The sequence below is a fragment of the Xenopus laevis genome, chromosome 6S, assembly GCF_017654675.1.
Source record: "Xenopus laevis strain J_2021 chromosome 6S, Xenopus_laevis_v10.1, whole genome shotgun sequence".
NCBI classification, from domain to species: Eukaryota; Metazoa; Chordata; class Amphibia; order Anura; family Pipidae; genus Xenopus; species Xenopus laevis.
This window is the reverse complement of record NC_054382.1, coordinates 11,955,299-11,971,794: the sequence shown is the minus strand read 5'-3', so window position 1 is coordinate 11,971,794 and position 16,496 is coordinate 11,955,299. Positions and strand designations below refer to the sequence as shown.

The window sequence follows — 16,496 nt, the reverse complement described above, 5'->3', positions numbered from 1 at the left end:
TTAAATGTATTCCCAAAAAAACCTTTGATTTTTCAAAGTCCACCAATTGACTCCAAATGGGTTCTAGGAGATCCCCCATAGGCTTAAACAAAAATTCGGTAGATGGTTTTAAAGAAACAGTACATGATAAATTTCGATATTCAAATTTTTTAATTACTCGAAGTACACAAAAAATATCTAGAAATTCAAATTTTTTTCATTCTAAAATTCACCTCGACCTTTTCTAAATCTCCCCCGACGAGAAGGAAATAAGTGAAACAATGAAATGAATTCAATGAAAATGAATTTAAAAACGAGTTGTCTGATAATTTGCAGTTCCTTACCAACTGCACACATCTCCCACATACCCTTCCACATCTATTAGCAAATGACATTATACCTTCATGAAATTTCAAGTGTGATTATGTCTGTCTAGCGGTTTAATTTGATGACCAACTTAATGATGAAATAATTGGGAGATGCCTCTTGACAGATTTGTTCTGGTGTTTGCATTTGCCATTAACCAGGTATTTCATGGAGTGTCTTTAATTAATCACTTTTAAAAATATTTCACAGATTAATAGAAATTCCCAATATACCAACTTCTATCTGTCTAGGCCTCTCTGTGATGGAATATGCCTAATATACATAGTGTCAGACTACGGGAAATATCTTAGCTTGTCAGATAGAGGCTTGCTGTGCAACATGCAAAATAAAGAGTATGGGCAGATTTATCAAGGGTTGAATTGAAAATTCAAATTTGTAAATTTTAATTTTTATTTTAGTGTAATTCGACTAGGAAATAGTCCAAATTCGATTTGAATGTAAAAAAAAAATCAAATTCGAATTTTGAAATGTACTGTCCCTTTAAGAATTTGAATTTTACTATTCGCCATCTAAAATGGATCTTTCCGTAATTTGGATCTTCATACCTTAAGGGGCATATTTATCAAGGGTCTAATTAAGAATTTGAAAAACTTCGAATTCAAAAAGACCAACTGAAATTAAGTCAAAGTAGGCCGAATAGGTCAGTTTTCGATCAAATTAGCAACAACATTTTTCCCCAAAAAAACTTTGATTATTCAAAGTTCACCAATTGACTCCAAATAGGTACATTTGTAGACAGTACATGATAAATTTTGATATTCGAATTTTACATTTTTTTCAAATTCAAATCGAATTTGTACTATTCCCTAGTCAAAGTACACAAAAAATAGCTCGAGATTAAAATTTTTTGAATTTGAAAATTCACCTTGACCTTTTATACCACTAAGTCTACTAGTAAATAATGTAAACATTAAGGGGCAGATTTATTAAAGGTCGAGGTGAATATTCAAATTCAAAAAATTTGAATTTTGAGCTATTTTTTGTGTACTTCAACTAGGGAATAGTCGAAATTCGATTTCATTTTAAAAAAAATGTATTTATATTATCATGTACTGTCCCTTTAAAAATTCAATTAGACTATTTGCCATCTAAAACCTCCTACAAACAATTTGGAGTCATTTGGTGGAAAAATAAAAAAAAATTTAAAAATAAATTTCAATTTGCCCCTGTTTAATAACCCCTTCTTTCCACTTTAGCAGGTTAATTTGCACTAGAGCAAGATGGAATACAGGTATGGGATGCTCAGGACCTGAGATTTTCCAGATAAGGGATCTTTCTGTAATTTGGGTCTTCATACCTTAAGGGGCATATTTATCAAGGGTAAAATTTCGAATTTGAAAAACTTCGAAATTCAAATTCAAAAAGACCAACTGAAATTAAGTGGAACTTTTTTTTTTTGGCTGAATAGGTCAGTTTTTGATCGAATAGGTCCGTATTGGGCCGAATTCGAAATGTACAAATCAAAGTAATATCGCATTCGATCAAATTCAAATCAAAGTTTTTCCCCAAAACGCCACCAATTGATTCCAAATGGGTTCTAGGAGGTCCCCCCATAGGCTAAAACAGCAATTTAGCAGGTTTTAGATGGTGAATGGTGGAAGTCGAATTTTTAAAGAGACAGTACATGATAAATTTTGATATTTGAATTTTCGATTTTTTTTTCAAATTTGAATCGAATTTGGACTATTCCCTAGTTGAAGTACACAAAAAATAGCTGGAAATTCAATTTGTTTTCATTTGAAAAATCACCTTGACCTTTGATAAATCTGCCCCTTACTGTCTGGCTTACAAATTAAACATGTTGATGACAGCACCAAGTCTTATTTCCTATACTGTTCTAAATGACATTTTTGTTATCATAAGTTACAACTTCTTTAGCTAAATCCGAGTGAAGAACCATCACTGTATGCTATTGTGCTTTCTCCTTATGAGACTACTTGCACTGCATCAGGTCCCAGATTCAGGGATCAAAGTTCACGGCAGCCATCTTCCGGGTCTTCGGTAATCTGAGAATGAGACAGGCGGAGCTGCGCATGCACAATTGGAGCAATTTCCCGCTTTGCAAAATTGACGGAAAGAATTTATTCCCATGAGGCAACCTGGGGCGACTTCGGAAAACGAAATGCTCCGAGTGCCATTCCGCACTGCAATTCACTGCAAAAACACCCAAATGCCCCAATGAATTTTGTAAAACCATTCTGCACAGAAAAAAGTCAGAGTGAAAAAAAAGCTCAATGACTTCAATATATTTTGCACTGAAAAATTTGCCGTTGAGTCTTAAATTCTTCAACTGAAAAGTACCTTTGCTCTCGTTCTCTCATGCACTGTGATTTCTCACCCATTCTTAAAGAATTGCTGTTCCATTGAATAAAATACATTTTTATGCAAAAACCATAGCAATAGCAGCCAAATAATTTATTCTGTCAGTGGGATGCAGCATATATCTCCTGCTATTACTGCAAAAGACATCCTAAAATAAGAGTGCTACATATTTTGACTTATTTATTTGATTTAAGAAATATGTTCTAATGAATTATTACTGTTGAGTTTTTTCAGGTGGAATTTACATAAATAAATGCATGTTGTGTTCACAAAAGGAAAGCAAACAAACAATTATTTCATTATAGGCGCTAAGGCACATGGGTGATCTATTTATCTTCTCTCTTATTATCTATCGTCACTCATTCTATGTATTCATTAAAGGAGAAGGAAAGACTTAAATGAAGTAAGCTTTATCAGAAAGGTGTATATAAATACACCAGTGAACCCTCAAAGTAATGCTGCTCTGAGTCCTCTGTCAAAAGAAACACAGCATTTCTTACCTTCTATTGTGTACTCATGGGCTTCTGTATCAGACTTCCTGTTTTCAGCATAAACCTCCAAGGCTTGGGCTTGAGCATGCTCAGTTTGCTCCTCTCTCCCTACTTCCCTTCATAGGAAAGGCAGAACAGAGCAGGAGACAGGGAAACCTATCAGGACCAGTCTAATATGTACTACATACAGTGACACAGTGCTGGTGCTCCATTAGCATTTTGTATAAAGTGTGAACAGGTGAACAATGTGGGCAGTTTCAGTCTGGGTCTCAGGTGTGAACAGTACAGGACTTTAGGGTGTGAACAATAGAGGTGTCACAAGTGTAAACAATATAGGGGATTACAGTGTGAATTTGAGGTGTAAACAATGCAGGGGCCAGTTAATATATGTATTGATACCTTTTAAATTTTACACATGGTAAGTAGTGATAGGCGAATTTGCGCTGTTTCGCTTCGCCGAAAAATTCAAGAATTTCTCGCAAAATTCGCAAAACGGTGAAAATTACGCAAAACGGTGTGAGTTTTTGACGCCAGCCCCGGTTTTTTGACGCCAGCGGCTGTTTTTGACGCCAGCCCCCGTGTTTTGCAAATTTATTCGCTGGCGGCGAATCGCGCAAATTTGCTGTGAATTCGCGCCTGGCAAATAAATTCGCCCATCACTAATAGTAAGTAGACACAGCAGGCAGACTTAAATGTGGAGGGCCACACAAGTTAGAAAGCCCTGGTCTAGGTAGTTCAAAAACATTGGAATAGTTGCATATGGGAAAGGCCTATTCAAAATCACCACCTTAACTTGGAAGTCTTCTTTCTGATGATCTCTGATGCGGCATGTAAATGAAGGGGTCAGCGACCCCCTTCCTCCAAAGGGATTGTGTATCCTTGAGGGTCCAGTTAGTGGAAATTCTAACCACTTAAATAATATTAAGAAAACATTTTTTTATTTACCGCAATTGGTAAAGTTCCTCGTTTGCAAAGTCCGACTATTCTGGTAGAGTATAGCAAAAGATGAACATCCCCTTTTATAATGCATTGCTTATTATGGTCAGTGCTCACCATTCCTACCTAATTCATATATCCATATTTCCATTTATTTCACTTACTTCTGTTCTGCCCAGCCCTAAATTCCATGTCAGCACTGTTAGCGTTAAGAGCAGATTCATTCGGCAAGTATCCAGTCATTTCCTAAACATGTTGTTTTCTAACATGACGGCCAGTCTCTTAGCCATAATTGCAGCAAATAGTGATGTAAAAGCTCCCTCTGAACAGCTCTGTAGAAATGGCACCATACTGCTAGTAATGGAAATCTGACATTTAGCCGCAGCCTGTGCTGTTTGAAGATACTGCCCATTATGGGGGAAAAAAATCAGCTTGCCTCTCACTCTTACCACTCTGGATTTCAACACCAATGAATACATTCTTTAAGAAAAAGACAAAATACAGTGACTTTCTAATGTTTCCTATGAAAAAGGGAAAAAGTGTTTCTAAAGGAATAAAATTGACCCATTATCCAGAAACCCGTGACCCGTGACCTAGAAACCTCCAAATTAGGTTAAAGGGGACCTGTCACCCAAAAAAAAAAAAAATCCTATTTTATCACATCAGTCAAGTAAAATGAACTTTAATTACACAATATAAATTATTTGAATCTTGTTTCCTTAGGTCTGGGAATTCATAATTATAACAAGCAGGCAGGAGCCATTTTGTGGACACTGTTATTAAGACAAGCCTTGTATCATCTCAGAATCTTGTTTGTGCACCAGAATGGGGGACCTGATGTCCATCCCCATGCACTGGCTACACAATTAAATAGTAACGAGAATGAGGGAATGTGGGGAGAGCAATGACATCTAGGAAGTGCTGAATGGAAAGTGAAAGTAACTGCCTGTCTAAGACATAGAGGAGGGGCAGACAATATTTAATTGACAGCTGAGATTTTTAAATGAATTTACAACAGCTATTAATGCTTTAATAAAAAAAAGAATATGGATTTCATGTTTAACTTGTTTAATTTATACAGATTTTTGTGTTTGGGTGACAGGTCCACTTTAAGGCCCTTTTCTCCTTTTTCTCTGTAATAATAAAACAATACCTTGAACTTGATCCCGACTAAGATATACAGTAATTAATCAAAACAAGGCAAAGCAATCCTATTGGGTTTAATTAATGTTTAAATGAATTTTTAGTAGACTTAAGGATCTGAATTATAAAATGATGCCAGGTTCTGAGCATTCTGGATAACAGGTCCCATACCTGTATATTCTTTAAAGTAGCCCTGGCCTACACAAATGGTATTTATATGCATGGAAAGGTCATCTCATTCCATAACTGGGTCTAATATATTTTAGTACAGGTATAGGATCCATTATCTGGAAACCCGTTATCCAGAAAGCTGGACCACCTTCTTTTTCCAGTATACATAGTGACATCAAAGGGATCAAAGTTATATTAAATTGAAGGTAGAATGTGTAATTGAAGATGGAAAGGAAGAAAAAATTAGAATGGCAGATTTTTAGTAGAGTGCAATGAGTATTGGGTGTTATTAAGTGGCTTCATGTTTCTCATGTATTTTGCACAAAATAACTGGTTGAGACTATATTTTGCTGACTATTTTGCTGATACGCTTCCATAATGCATTTATGCACTAATACACTTTCAAATCATCATGATAAATCGCCGTACGGCCTGGCTGTATTTGCGTTAATTACAATTTATGACTAGTGGGGTTGTATTGCCGCACGTCTCTGATCAAATTCTATGGTCAACAGCATGATTAATTCTAATATTATTGGATGTCAAAGAAACCTTCATCAGGCCGTTGACTTCACAATGCAGATGTGCCACAAGCCTTGAGAGCAATTGTGAAATTATTCATTATTAATGGAATTGTTATGGCTGTGAGCTATTGTGTGCGCAGAAGACTGGTTAGGCTTAAGTGGAAGGAAAATAGGAGATAAATTAATAAATATTGTCACCTTAATATAAAACTGCCATCATGATGTAGATGACGAGTGCGGAGCAGGATCTGCATCTATACCATGTAAATGTGAAGTATATACTTCTTCCTCATACATATGAAACTAGTATATTTCCTGGCTTTTTAATTATAGGGTTGACTTCAAAGACGCTTTGTCTTTGTCTCGTGCTCGAAGGAAGACGGTTATTACGGAATAAATAAACAATCAAAAGCCATTTCTCCTAATATAAATTCTGCGGTGATTATTTCTTTTCCACGGAGCAAATATTTCGATTCAAATCCAATTGCTGCCATTGTTTTAATGACCGTTGGCTCATTACTGTGAACCCCGTCCCTTCGCAGTGGGAGGCGTGACTAAATGGTTTGACACAACAAACTAATCAAGATTAAGGGGATGACAGTGTTACCACAACAAATGGCATATTTTAAACTGCAAAATTAATTCCAAGATTGATGGCGGACTTGCCTGTCTTCCACAGCAATGAAATTAGCATAGTGATGGTCTTATTGTGTCTCTTTGTCTTTTCTATGTAACTTGGGACATGCTTAGGGATGCCAACAACAATAACACTCTCAAGACACGGAATGCTGTCTTTTGGAATGTTGGCAATTGCTTTGGTAGAATGAAACATTTACAGCTGTGTTTAGTAGGAGAATCCTTTATTAGAATGAAATTTGTTTGCAAGTTGCAGGGCTTGATTTAGGGTAAAAAAGGTATTTTCCTAAGGCTTAGCACCAAAGAGACTCCTTGGGTTAATAAGAATTAAAAAAAAATACTTAGATCATGTTGTGTATCAGTTAGATATTTTAAGGCCACCCACAGGCTGATCTGATCATTGGTAGTGATGGGAAAATGTGTCCCGAATTTTGACGCCCCTGTCACAATTTTTATGCCCGCGTCAATTCTGACGTGAGCATCAATTTTGACGCTGAGTTTTAATTCAATGGGTGTCCGAATAATGTTGATGCTCGACAGTCTTGACGCTTGCGACTTTTCCAAAACGCGGGCAAAATTTTTTGACAACGGCAATTTTTTGCTTGCGTTTAAGTCAATGGGCATCCGAATAATGTTGACGCTCGACAGTTTTGCCGCTTGCAACTTTTCACTGGTGGTGAAAAACGGAAATACACCGCAAATTCACCCCTATCAAATGTATGCTAATCATTAATCATTGGCCCACAGAGGGACCTATTAAGAATGTCAGAGGAGGACGGCATCAACATGCTAATGTGGTCCTCTTCCAATTTTTGAAACCTGACAATATGGACAGTCACATCTGGGGTCCCCATACATGAGACCATACTGTCTGAGTTTGGAGGGGCCAAGTTGACAGTCTATATTGGCCCCTATATGGATTTACAGTGTACATTGTAAAAGGAATGACAAGATAGGAATCAGAGATTTAAAAAATGGTGGAAAAGGTGCATAATGTGCTACTGGCCTATTCGCCTATAGCAACCAATCAGTAAGAAGCAATTAGACATCTTATTGGTTTCTCTGGGGTTCTGCACCTCTGCAAAATGTCTGCCTTTAATTATATATGGGGCAAGTCTGCATAAAGCATGAAAGCAAAGGTTTGATTCGAGATAGTATAGTAGTACAGGTATGGGATCAGTGATTGGGAAAGCCATTATCCAAAAAGCTCTGAATTATGGAGAGGCCACCTCCCATTTTATCCAAATAATCCAAATTTTTGAAAGTGATTTCCTTTTTCTCTGTAATAATAAATCAGTACCTTGTACTTGATCCAAACTAAGATATAATTAATTCTTATTGAAAGTTTAATTGATATTTATATCTTATTTTGTAGGCTTAAGGTATGAAAGGTATGGAAAGATCTATTATCCACAAAACCCCAGGTCCCGAGCATTCTGGATAACAGCTCCCATACTTGTAGTAGTCTGAAGGAGAAGTATGTTGGTTAGTTAAGAAAAGAACTTATAATTGTATCTTTGTAGGATGAGGAAAGAAGGAGGCAGAAGATGAACGTTCAAGGAAGTTAGTGAATGCACAGAAGCAAAATATTGGAAACCCAGGAAAAGGGCGATATCTGTGACTAGACTATGACTCACTGGCACTCATTTACCAACACTGGGCAAATTTGCCCATGAGCAGTTACCTATGGCAACCAATCAGTGATGAGCTTTTTAAAGCCAGCTGCAAGTAGAACAGTGAATGCAGCAATCTGATTGGTTGCCATGGGTTACTGCCCATGGGCAAATTTGCCCAGTGTTGATAAATGACCCCCACTGAGGCCTGGGTTGGCTGCCATGCAGCCTAGGGCTAGTTACATTAGGTATCAAAGTACTTATTCTGCTGGGGTTGTTGTGTCTGAAAAAAAATCTGTAGCATTGTACAAGAATAATGATAATAATTAAGAAAAGGAGTGTTCTATGCAGACAAACTCAACTGCCCTCATAATTCAGTGTCTACTTAGGGGAAATAAATAGCAGATAAAACCTACTTACAACATTGTAAAATACATTTTTCTTTAAATTTATTGTGAGTGCTACTGCAACCGTGAACGAAGAGCCTGAATGAAGGAGAGAAAGCCTGTGTTTAACTCCCATGTCAGCTCCTGGTGACCTTAGGCAATTCCCTTTATCACCAGTGCTGCAGACACAATAATTAGATTGTAATCTCTATGGGGCAGGAGTTTAGTTTTCAACACTGTGTAGAAGAAATGGAAAAAATAACATGCAAATGAGTTAACTACTGTGTATAAATCCCAAGGGCAGGACACACTGCTCATTTTGGAAAGATTTATGTTATTGTTTATCAAGCCAGCGCATTGCATTTTCCCTAGTTGAAGCGGAAATTCAACCATTAAGTAGAGTGACACAGGGAAGAGGAAGTCAGGACTTTGTTCAAAAGAGCTCACAATCTAGAGGTTATAGAAAAAGACTTCCTTTTCTTATTCTTTTATAAGTTTATTTCTGTCTGTGTGAGGTTTTAATGCCATAACCTGTAGTGATGGCCCCTAGTTTACCTAGTCTGTTTTGCCTGTGTCACACCTACTACCTGCCCAAAAAAATCACTTTAATATGAGGGCAAAGGAATGCAGGAACAGAGTAGGAAGGTTTTCTAAAAAAGAGAGCAGAATACTTTACTAAAACAAACTAGTATAAAATTCAACCAACAATCTATGCACACCTACTCTACATCCAACCTGCCCTGCAGATACCCACTTGTATCCAACCGACTGGAGGACACTATAAGGAAGTGTATATTTAGAAGGATAATATTAATAAATCAGTGTTAGTCTTGATACAAGTCATTATATTTTTGAAATACAACACTATACAGGTATGGGACCTGTTATCCAGAATGCTCGGGACCTGGGTCTCTCCGGATAATGGATCTTTAGGTAATTTGGATCTTCATACCTTAAGTCTACTAGAAAATCAAGTAAACATTAAATAAACCCAATAGGCTGGTTTTGCATCCAATAAGGATTATTTATATCTTAGTTGGGATCAAGTACAAGATCCTGTTTTATTTTTATAGACAAACAGAAAATCGTTTTTAAAAGTTTGGGTTCTTTTGGATAAAATGGAGTCTATGGAAGACGGTCTTTCCATAATTTGGATCTTTCTGGTTAATGGGTTTCTGAATAAATGATTCCATACCTGTACAGATTGACATATTTGGTGGAACATTCTTCTCTGAACCTGTTATTGTACCTTCCCTACTCCGATCCTTCACTTTTGGTCATTAGCCCATAAACCAAAGTGTGGTTCATGAAAATTTCAACTGTATCTCTGGTGACTGGCAGTCCTTATGGATCTTCCAGGCTGACTAGGCAATAGCATTGGACAATTGTTGTCCTAAAGGAGATGTCTGCAACTGAAGATATATAGGCAGCACAGGGTTTTGTTGAAGTTTATGATACAAGAGTTGTGCAGTACCTTTTCATGCCTTCTTTGTAGCTTCAGTTTCGTAGCGTCAATTTTGCCACATACGTTAAAGTCAATGGGCGTCCGAATAATGTTGACGCGCAACAGTTTTGACGCGAGTGACCTTTCCCATGCACGCCCTTATTTTTTGCAGCAGTTTCGCGAATTTTTTCGCCGTCGGCGAAAAGCATAAATTTGCACCTGCCGAATTTATTCACCCATCACTAGTAAGGATCAGATGTGCTTATTTGCTGTTGTAGATATTTCTGAAGACCAGTTAGGGTGGGCAAACCCTTTCCTTAAAACTATAGATGAGTTGTGTGAGACGCGCCGGGAGATTATCCCATCTCTTACCTCCCAGCGCGTCTTCTCTAAATCCTTGCTGGTACCTCGTTTACCGACTTGTTTCTAATTACGCACTTTGCCTTTTTGGTTTCGGCAGCAGAAAGCCCGGGCCCCAAAAGGGCGTCGGTGAACACAGGAATCCACAGGGATTCCCTGTGCATTTGAGTGTACCCATCACTGGGCAAGGTTCCTGATAATGTGAACATTACAAGTTGCTTACAAAGCAATATTTTCATATGGCGATGAAACAAACCTTATCAAGACATTTGGTTAAGGTGGCTCTCCATCTGCTGCCATAGATAATTATCACACTTTTTTAGTGTGGTCTACACAATGTGATATCAGTTTTGTATGTATTGAAACCTAATTATGAGGTAAGGGAGACCTATGCCAAATGGTGGCCCTCAGAGGGAGCTTGGACCCAAATAGTCTTTATAGAATGTATGTATATTTTAGGGGTGATCCCCAAAGTACCTGCCCCAGCTCCCATTTCTGTTGAGTAAGTAGCTTGAAAAGGTGGCGAATGCTAAAAAAGCAGTACAGTAACTAGATTGCTCCATTTCTTGGAAAACCAACCTGTGATATAAACAAGCACTTGCAGAACTCAGAGTAGTCTCTGAGCTATATATTTAATTCAGATAATAAATCAGGTACTTATATGTTTTTATTGAAACCTTTGCTTGCATACAGAATTCTAGCAGTTAAGAATGTGTAGTTGTGCTTGTATCTGATATGCAGAGCTAATGTAGGATAAGCATGAATGGCAGGTTCAGATCAAGCCAATTCCTTTGATAATGTGACCAGCCGTAATCCCGAGCCTTATTAATTGTGCCTGTGAATTTGCACACAAATTCAGAACGTGCCCAGAGCAGGCCTCTTCTCTGTATAGCTCAATTACTTCAGTCCTTACTTCGTAGCTTTGCATATGTGAATTATAATGACTTTTTCAATTGGCAGGTCCGTTTCCAAGAAGGATGTGGATAAAGACCCTTGCATTTCATCACATTAGATGGCTTAAGCTGGGTCAGGTTCAAGTGAATACAGGTAGATTGGCAGCATTATTTTATAATACAAGTCCTAGCCATAGAGGGTCAGAGTTATAGTATATGGGGAACCTCAGGCAATATAGATTTTATAGAGGCTAAATATAAACACACACCTTCATTAGTGATGGGCGAATTTATTCGCCAGGCGCGAATTCGCGGCGAATTTGTGCGTTTCGCCGCCAGCGAATAAATTCGCGAAACGCCCACGAAAATTCGCGGCAAAAATTCGCCGGCGTCAAAAATTTTTTTTTCGAAAAAACGACCTTCATAATAATAATAATAGACTAAGAAGTCCGCAATAATAAGCTTAAACTTTCTGCTGCCATCTATTAGTGATATAGGTCATTTCTGTTTTTCCTTGTATACGCCAATAATAATAATACATTTCATCAGATGGGACCTCCCCAGCTATCTTTTCATTTGTGTTCATTGCCTATTTACATCACCCATTGATCTCTAAAATCCAATACTTATGAACAGAGCGTTCTGATAAATATTCCCTTTTGCGCTCTCCCATGCTCTACATACAATATGATCCTTGTTGCCAGACACCACGGGGCACATTTACTTAGCTCGAGTGAAGGAATAGAATAAAAAATGCTTTGAATTTCGATGTATTTTTTGGCTACTTCGACCATCGAAATGGCTACTTCGACTACGACTTCGAATCGAACGATTCGAACTAAAAATCGTTCGACTATTCGACCATTCGATAGTCGAAGTACTGTCTCTTTAAAAAAAACTTCGACCACCTACTTCGCCACCTAAAACCTACCGAGGTACAATGTTAACCTATGGGGAAGGTCCCCATAAGCTTTCTAAGTATTTTTTTATCGAAGGAAAAACGCTCGATCAATGAATTAAAATCCTTTGAATCGTTCTATTCGAAGGATTTAATTGTTCGATTTTTCCTATGATCGTTCGAACAAACGAATTGCGGTAAATCCTTCGACTTCGATATTCGAAGTCGAAGGATTTTACTTCGATGGTCGAATATCGAGGGTTAATTAACCCTCGATATTCGACCCTACGTAAGGGCTATTCCACACGGGGAGATAGCGACGCGTTTGCGGTCGCGGCGACAAAGCGCCGCGACCGGCGCAGGCGACAGTTTTGTATGGGCGCCTATGTAAAAACGCCTGTGCTAACCACACGAGGCGATGCGCTTTTCAACAGTCGCCTGAAAAAGCCTGGCGAGGCATTTTCAGGCGACTGTTGAAAAGCGCATCGCCTCGTGTGGTTAGCACAGGCGTTTTTACATAGGCGCCCATACAAAACTGTCGCCTGCGCCGGTCGCGGCGACTGTCGCGGCGCTTTGTCGCTGCGACCGCAAATGCGTCGCTATCTCCCCGTGTGGAATAGCCCTAAATGTGCCCCCACATATCTGTTTTACCCTCTGGGTTTGAAAAGTCCTGGAAAACGTACACTTCTTCAGGATTCATGCCATCATTAGCATACAATAGGGCTACTAAGATATAAACTATTGTAAAAACAGTGGCTATACAGTAGTTCCAGAAATAAACATTCAGACCTACATCTCCCCTTAATTTGCCTTTAGGTTTTGTATTTCACCCCCCCCCCAGCAATACATTGAGCCAGTCTCTATAATAGGTGTCAACACCCCATCATAAATGCAGTTACAACTGTCACCAATGCTGATAAGTATAACAAAACAAAAATACATTAAAAAATATTGATTCAATCATATAACCCCGGAGGAAGCACAGCAAAAAATGACAATAGAAGGCTCCTTTTATGTAAAGGAACTAAGGTAATGTATCAGATCAGACTAGTGCAATAATTAGAATCAATGTTGGTATTGTTACATATATTATAATATTGTCCTTATGTTTTTTACCCAGGCCACTGTAAACACTAGGCTTCCTTAGGGGGTCATGCTCTGGGTCCAGTAGTAATAGCTAAGCTACCACTTTTAAAGGAAAGCTAGGGAGGCATTTTATTGCCAATAGATTAGCTGCAATAGTGCAATAATGCTATATTTATTCTGTAGAATATTTTACCATACTTGAGTAAAAAGCTCTAGAAGCTCTCTGTGTGTTTAGCATAGCAGCTGCAGTATTAGCTTGTGTGACATCACTTCCTTCCTGAGTCTCTCCCTGCTCACTTATAGCTCTGGGCTCAGATTACAGCAGAGAAGGGAGAGGGGGGAAGAGGAGCAAACTGAGCATGCTCAAGCAGATATATATTGTTGGCCCCATGCACAGCAAATGGTTAGGAGATTTAGTAGGTGGTCGTTTGGTTTGTATGTTTTTAAGTCTGGTGCTTCTTCCATGCTTATTGTTCATCAACACCAAAATGGCATGGTCTCTTCTCTTCTCAAATGTGGTCATCCAGTTCCTTCATTTAGGGAAATTTCATAATATTCCACAAGAACTTTCCAGTCGTTTCCAGTTTTAAATGTATATAATATCCCTTTCTGAACCTCTCCACCCCCACTGGGCCACATTCCCTCTCCACTTGAAAACTCCAATTTCTATTTTCCCGAAAACTTGAGGTATTGCACGAAACCCAGCGCACATCAAAAAATCATTGGGACTTCTCCCATTCATTTATTTGCAACCTCAAGAGGTCTGAGATGCCAGATTTTCTGATTTGGAGTTTTCCATCCTCAGGGTTTAATAAATTCCCGAAAAATTTGTGATTTCTTTTAAAGTCCGAATTTTTTAAATTATAAATCATAAATCATGAATTTTTCGGGATTTTTGCATTCGGAGTTTAGTAAATAACCCCCTTAGTGTCAGTGGCACTACACATGCTCAGTTCGCTCTGGGCTGTTGTTATTAAGGTAGGGGTTGGCGGAAATGTGGAAATCAAAACACAAGAAGAAAGGAGGTTGAATCTGCAATAGAAGCTGATGCTGCAGGGCTGATAATAATTCCTTTTCATTCAGAATGCACTGTATTCTATGCTGCCATGTGATGCGGATCTGAATTATTAATCAGCCTTTTCTTAAGAATTGTTGTATACTGTACATACTGTATTTATGTATCTATTTACTGACAGCAGCACAGAGTGTGTTCTATAAAGCAGCGAAAAAGAAGATGGGGGCTTACTTTGAAGAAACAATGTCCTGACTTTGTACTGAGACTTACAGTACCAGAAACTTCTGCATGTCTCTTTAATACAGCAATGTGAATACTCCTGGATCTGAAATGGCAATATGAAACTATGGACCCATTATCAATCTTATAGAGAGTAAGAGGAGAGCACTCAAAATGCAGAATTAACTGCTTATAATTATTTATTCCAGTCTGTGAGACACAACATGTTTCAGGGCCCATAAAGCCCTTTCTCAAGTCACACTCAAGTCACACTTGAGAAAGGGCTTTTTGGGCTTGAAACATGTTGTGTCTCACAGACTGGAATAAATAATTATAGGCAGTTAATTCTGCATTTTGAGTGCTCTCCTCTTACTCTCTATAAGATTGATACTTTTGGATGAACGGTACATCTATGCAAGAGGATTGAGGCATTCACTTCATAACTGCTATTGGGCTGAGCGCAGATTCTCCCTTATTTTATATGGACCCATTATATGTTCTCCTCCACTCTACCTATTTCATCTTTACCCTCTACTATCATTATCATCATTTATTATTCCCTCTCGTGCCTTCGTCTCTTGTTGTCCTACTATTTTCAGTTTTCCTTTACTCGATTCTATTCCATTCTTCTTCTTCTTTCCTCCGCTTCTAGTTTATTAGTTAAAAAGAAAAGGCTATTGCACAGGTCTTGAAGACCTTTTGGTTAAACAAACAGGAGGTCCCATGGGTGTTATTCTGTTGCCCTAATGACCTTTCGAGTGGGTGTGAAATTCATTTCCATAGACGCATCTTGATTTGATACCAAGCGCAGTAGAGTTGCATCTATTTATGGGATCACAGAAGAGCACAGGCCATGAATAGCTAAACAGTCTGAAGAGCAGCTGCTCAGTTAAACAAATATCGCAACCTATCATTGAAAATGTATTTTATAACAAATATACTGGATCAACAAAATGAATGTTTGTGAATTCTTTTAAAACCAGAGCACACCCGCATCAGCGATTATTTAATTACAACACAGGGATTAATACTGGGAATAAAAATCAATACTTGAGGTTGTTTCACAGTAATGTTTGGTCTAAATTATTCATGTTATGTTTTCTTCTGGAGAATGGATTATAGATGAGTGAAATCTCCCTTTTCCACTAGGCATCAGAATTTCAGAAAAATGAAATAAAAAATAATAAAATGGCTTTCAATTATGTATACTTAGTTGTTCTGTTTCCAGACTCTATGAACAAATGGAGGAAGTTTGGTTATTGTTAATGCTACATCTGGAGTTTTAGATGGCTGACCATTATTAATGGCATTGCTGCGATGATGTTAAACAACACCTTCGATCCTGCTAGACCAGAAGCCTTCTTAGCTCAATATAGGGACATTGTAACTAGAGATCAGTCATTGGAAGTTCTGAGACAATCTGAGACGGTAGCAGCCTAGGAAAGACAGTTCAACCCCCCTCTTGGTGGTTAGGGACCCCTTAGCTGATACCTAAGGTTTAGATATAGGAAAACCCTGGTGTATCAGTTAGTCAACCCATAGTTACAAGAATATCCAAAACAAGCAAGTTTTTATCCCACATGCAACCCTAAATGACCTTTAAGTTGTGCTTTCAGAGCTATAGGAGCAAATGGGAATTTGCCTTATATCCCTCTGTCCCAAAAGGCACCCTCACAGTTTTGGGACCTCTTCCTTACTTTTATCCAACCAGTCAGTTGATTACAGTGCAAACTGGAATTCTGCCTAATTCCGCAATTTCCGGTTTCATTTGCTGGGACAATGAGCAGATGTGACTGGAATTTAAGAGGAACAACAGCTAGAAAGGAACATCAGCAGATTAAATTTTCCATCTGAGTAGACTGGTTGTGTCCTAATAGGACTTTAAGATGGTCCATCAAAAGTTCTAGAGGGTGTCCTTATATGTACACTGTAATGATCAGATATTCAGGCATCATAGGGTTGTATATCTCTTTTCGCTGTAAGTATGATTGCA

General features: G+C 38.2%; 1 protein-coding gene across 2 annotated transcripts in view; it reads left to right on the top strand.

The window, feature by feature from the left end:
• ptprn2.S (protein tyrosine phosphatase receptor type N2 S homeolog) overlaps nucleotides 1–16,496 on the top strand; it is a 577,776-nt gene that overhangs the window by 365,460 nt on the left and 195,820 nt on the right. The gene's annotated exons all lie outside the window — the stretch shown is intronic.